The following is a 6209-nucleotide window of genomic DNA, read 5'->3' on the forward strand; positions in this document are numbered from 1 at the left end:
GGGGGCCTGGCAACGCGCCCCGCCCCCACACAAAGCCGGCGGGGGGAGGGGGCCGCGCGCGCCGCTACACACACACACACACACACACACACCACACACGCACTCACACTCACACACTCGCCGCCGTGCCCAGCCCGACCCCCTGGCCCGGCCCCCTCAGGCTCCCCTCAGGCGGCGGCCCCGCGAGGCGCCCGCCCGCCGGCCGTTGTCCGGCGGCCGTTGTCCGGCGGCCGTTACCCGCCCGCCCCGCGCGCGCCCCGCGCTGCCCCGCTGGGCCGTGTCAGTGAGACACGGGCGCTCTCTGAGGAGCTGTCTCTGTCGTGCCAAGGTTTGATTACTTCTATTTTTCCTCTCTATCTCTGTCTGGGAAGTGAGAATGAATGGTTTGATAGGACGTACTTGAGAAATGTGGTGCTGAATTACAGTACACACCGTGGGGGATACATTGATTATTCCTGGGTTGTGCTTTCCTGCTCCCTGGCAGTTCATAATTACYTGATACAATACAATATGGGGGTGTCCATTGTTCCATTAGTCAAAATTGTAATTGTACAGGATTTTTCATTATGACTGCAGTAAGGCTTAAAATTATACTTTTTTTTTTTTAAATATACTTGAAAGATAAAATGTGTTCTGTGTGGGTATGAGTAGGATCTCCATAAAATCTCTGTTTAGCCTGTCAAAGATAAGTTCGTTTTGCACGCAACAATGTCTCATTTACATTCTGTTTCTTAAGCTTAAATCACTGACATTTCTGAGCATAAAAAGTTGAGCAGAACTCCTTTGCTCGTTTCATGACTAAAATGAGCCTTGCTTACTTTCTTCAGATGGCAGAGTGATTAGAGACATGGAGCACATTTTCCCCCTGTGGCTCTGAAAATAGGAAGAAATTGGGATTTTGCATAGTCTTAGCTGGTAGAAAGAGTGGTGAGCATGAGAAGGGGAGATAGGAAACAGACCTCCAGCTGAAAAATCCTAGAGCAYATCTGCAGCAGTAGGGTCACAACTATTGTGAAACAAAGGTACTCTCACTTTCCTCACAGCCCAGAAGAATAAGGCAGAAGTTGGAAAAAACAGAACCGATGATACTTTTTAGCAGAATAACAGGACCTCACAGGGATCCCTGAGAAGTCTTTGCCAGCAGCAAGAGAGCTGCGGGAGTCAAACTGCAGAGAAGGGATGTGCCGTGGGCTTGGTCCGCACTTCAGAGGAGTTCTGCGTGCCCCAGGAATGCAAGGTCTGGCCTCAGACTCACCAGCAGTAACCATAATAAGACCCCAAATCTTTTTTTTTTTTTTTTTTTTGCTTGTAATATTTTAAAACACTATGAATTCTAAAACTTTTGAAACTAGCTTCTAACTCCACAGTTAACCTCCAAAGTATGGTGCTTGATAGGGAGGTTTCCCTCCTGTGCTCCCCACCACCAGCAAGCTCATCTTCATTTTCTGTTCACAGTGTCCTATTACAGATGAATCAGTATGGCTGAACTCTTATCAAGTACAACAGATATTCCCAGAATCTCAATATAAGCTGTCATATAGTAGGGATAAGACAGACAGCACAAGGAGAAGTTGCTTATAAACACAGTCTCATGTAGCTTCAGAGCTCTTTGAAACCTTTTGCTTTAAAAAATAAAGCCAGCCTCAGAAAAGTATTCTGCTTTGAATCATCAACACCTTTCTGATACATAAAGTCATCCTAATGAAGGAGACAAAATGAATTCTTATATCAAGGACCTATCATTGGTTTCTCCAAAAAGCTGATAACACAGTTTTAATGAAAACCTTAGAACTTTCCCAAACACAGTAATCATTTAAAAGTTATGCTTAAAATGGAGACATGTATAAATACATGAACAGATACTATAGTGTAAATTTCAAAGTGACCTTTCCTAATACACCTTTGCCTTGAATGGTTATTCTGTTTAGCAAAACTTTTGAAAACACCTAATAGAATACTTCTCAACATTTACTATACATACTATAACAAAGCAGTGTTTCTCTGAACAAATTGCACAAATTGAGTTGATAATCTGACAAAAAGATTAATCCTCAACTCCCAGCATAGACAAGGTTCCTTTAATATTAGAGGAGACTTTGGAGAGTATAACCGCAAGCCCAAAGAGTGCAAAGGGTCTTCAGCAGGTTACAGTGAGTAGACAAAAATAAATGTCTTTTAGGATCAAATCTGTCATTCCTTCCAGTTTTCCTGACTAACAGTTGAAGGTTTGGTTGTAAAATGAGCACCTCTTGCACCTCTTGCTACTGATTCTGAATTCTGATCCTCACTTCTTGATCACCAAATAGTGGCTTTCAACTTCTTTTTCTACTTGCAGACTCCAAAGACCTTTTGAATGGAGTTTATGCCTCCTGACAATAGACTCAGTTTTCTCAGCTATTTCCGGCAAGCTCCTTAAAAACAGTCTACAGTCCCCCAGTACCTCATCAACCACAGGCTGAAAACCATGGTCTTAGAGCATATCCTGTTTTCTTGGTATTTAGGACAGACTTTGGATGGATCTGGAAGTTATACCTCTCTGTGTCCTAATCGTAAGGTCTCTTCATGTGACAGCAGATTATCTCTGCAATTGTCATGACTCCTAACTTTTTAGAACTGTTATTATTGCCTTTTACATATTATTTCATGTTATTAATATATATTCTCGTGAAATTGTTAGCAATAGCATATGGAAGACCATCAACTGTCAGCACAGAAGTTAATGTATTTAGAATGCTCAGGCATTATCTGACACACATCTTAGATACTGATATAAGTTCTGCAAACCATTTAATTGTTCCATTTGTTACTTGGGAGGCAAAGATTAGCAAAAAGGAATGCTTTCAGGTTTTTAATGGCAGCTTATGAACTCATAAGGAGAGACAGAATATCAGAATCTATGGAAGCCATAAATTTGTCAGTCACATAATGGCATTGATCTGAACATCTCTATCAAGTTATGAGAAAATAAATCTGGTATTGACATTACAGAGACCCTAACATTAAACACATTTACTGAAATGTGACAGCACATATTTCTTGTGTGAAAACCTGTATTTTTGGTAAAGAAACCTGGTTCAGCAGTGCTCAACATGGATTCTGCAAACAGGTGAATAACTTTGGCAGATTGGATCAATAGGATTACTCAGATTTGTTTTACTAAGACAGAAATACAAGGTCCATGATATCAATAAGCAGTTATCAGCCAAAGATGAAATCCTGATCCTACTGAAATCAGTGAGGATTTTGCCCCTGAGTTTAATGAGGCCAAATTCCATGGGAAATTTTCAAGAGGATTTTAAATCAGTCTATTGTATAGTGTGGTTTGGAAAAGAAGAATCCCAGTTCCTATAATGCGGGGTTTTCAAAATACATCTCCATTCTAATTCAAAGCAAAAAAATTATTTTTCAATGTGAGAAAAAAAGAGAGGTTCATACTCCCTACCATAACACATTTGGAGGGGAAGCAGAAACTTCTTATGGTCTTCCATGATGAATACCCTAATCACAGTGCAATAGAGTAAGTTTCTCACTATCTTGCCTGCTGAAGGGTTTTTTTTTTTTTTTTTTGTTAGATATCTAGCTATTTTCAAAGCTGGGAAGAGAAAAACCATGTGATTCTGTCTTTGGTGGTCAGTAAGTCAGCTGCAAGACCCAGGTTTAGGTCCCTGCTGCATCTGAGTCACAGGAAGAACCTGGATTTTTTTCCGTTCCCTAAGTGAATGCTTCACGCACAAGGCGATTTGCTAAGCTCAGTATTTTTGTTCTATCCAGACTTTGCATTTCCAGCTTTAAATTTGTACTTCAATTTTTGCAAGCACAGTAATTTGGACTTCTGAAAAACAAATATTGTGCATAAAATGATAGGTGCAAATGAATTGCCTAAAGTAAATTGCCCCAGGTTTATTTATATTCTGTTATTCATATTCCTATTTGTTAGTTTTTACATGTTTTAAAAGGGCACCTATCCATTTACTGGGGTTGATTTTTAGATAACATAAAAGCAACACTTCTCTATAAGTTCTTCATTTTGGTCTTTATTAATGTGTAAGTCTCTTTAATATTATTTTTGAGATATTTCTTCTCATTATTGTCTGCCACAGAGGATGAGATAAACAAGCAGGCCTGATTTTCAGGTTGGTAAATATGTAAGCAGCATGACAGCTTAAAAGAAAAAGGCAACARCATCAAACAAATGGCACAAATGGCAGTCTCTGGGCAAACTAGAAACGATATAATAGTTTGCTAAGGCACTGTTGTAAAACTGGGAAAATCAGTAGTTACTGTAGCAATTCCACTATCACATAAAAAGTGTGTAAGAAGGGATGGAGGACAGCTTCCCGCCTGCTAATGGCAGACCGACTTCCCCCACCTCGCCGTAGCTTCGGTGAATAGCACTCCCCAACGGATCGCTTTCTGCCTTGGCTGGTGCAGCGAGAGCTCCCCCTCCTGTTTCTGTCTTTTTAAACACTGTAGAAAATGCATCATGGAACCTCGTATGTATAACTGTAGGTGAGGAAATGTGTGTGTGTGTGTGTGTGTGTGTGTGTGTGTGTGTGTGTGTGTGTTTATATATATAAATATACACACACTCATATAGGGACATGCTAGGGAGAAAGCAGAAAGAAAAAAGGGAGAGCTGCTGTATTTTTCCAAGTAATAGCCACAGCCTTTGGACTCCAAAATAAACATGTGGTTCTTACTATTTTTTCACTTTAAATTGCTGTTAATTTACCTTATTGTTCCTTACTTGCCAAGAAGTTTTCAGCCCTCCATCACGTTGCTTAGTGATGCCAATCATTGTGGAAAACAAATGTCTATGCAATCTTTCATAAACTAATCTATTCTCATTTCACCTGTATTTCAGGTGAAGCCATAATAAATAGCAATTTAAATTCAGGTATTCTGTTTGCTGAAGTGTTTAATTAAGCAGAGAAATTCATTATATGTATTCATAGAAAAGTACCGTTATGTTGGTGTTTTTTTTCATTTGATTTGAAGTGGAAATGTTTTCAGTTCTTTTGACTTTTTGTAAGACATGCTAAGGTGATAGATTATTGATGCCATCAGAAGCAAATAAATGCACTAATTAATTAAAATATCTACTCCCAATCTTTTTTTTAATACAATCAGCCATTTTCATACACACGGAAAAAACACATGTGAACTTCTTGCTCACTTCAGTTCCATGAAATCCCCACTTCCACTTCAGTATTGTTATTTCACCCATACCTTTTAGAACTAGTACATTCCATTCATTCTTGTACTTGGATGAATGCCCATAACATTAYTCATACAGTAATGTCTGTAGATTCCTTTCTGCTGTGGATACTAATCTCAATCCAGGGTTTCCTTAGACGATTAGAGGCTGTTCTGCAAAATGTCGAAATGTAGCCTCTCCAAAGCAGACACCGTAAGGCAGTTGAAGTGAAAGTAGTGGCAGCTTTCCAAATATGAAGGTCTGGAAATGTTTGGAGGTATTTTAATATTAATGAACATTTCAGTTTTTGTGTTGCTTTAGAGTATCAGTGTCGAACCTGTGCAGATTAATGGCAAGATAACACTGGAGTGCTAACACTGTTAATGTTTTTTTAAAGTTGTGGCAAATGTAGAGAAACTTTATTTAACTTATTATAATTAATGATTGCTCTTCTTGCCTGAAACTTCATGTAATTTGATAAACGGAAAGAACTGTTAACTTGTTTCTCTGGTGCTTTGTTAAATACTTCTGAGTCTTCTATTAAAATGCCCTTTTTGTTTGTTTAATTTCTAATGTTTCCTACAGCAAAAGTATACAAGGAGAAGTCTTTTCCTTCTTCAGTATCAGAGAACACCAATGTCATTAAAAGCCAGTTGAGATTAAACCTTTGAAAAGGTATCAGCAATGCATGTAAAACCAAATTAGTAAAAGCTACCCTGGCCACCAGTATTGACTTTGGGCAAAAATCTCTACCATCTGTCTACTGCTGCATCCTCTCTGCTGTAGTTTCTCAGTAACTCTGAATGAAATGCCAAAGATCAGGTGTAGGAATAGGAAGAACCTATGGCTGAGCAAGAAACTTAGACACGTCATACTAGACTTGAACTTGGATGTTCTACACATTTGCAACCTCCAGACTTCATTAGTGCTAAGGAATGTACCTCAGAATGAAACTTGTGAATCTTTTTAAAAAGCTTCATTTGGTTCAAAACAGTGGTCTTCTTGCTCAGTA

This window comes from Apteryx rowi, unplaced genomic scaffold (assembly GCF_003343035.1).
Source record: "Apteryx rowi isolate R43461 unplaced genomic scaffold, aptRow1 scaffold_819, whole genome shotgun sequence".
In the NCBI taxonomy this organism is placed as follows: Eukaryota; Metazoa; Chordata; class Aves; order Apterygiformes; family Apterygidae; genus Apteryx; species Apteryx rowi.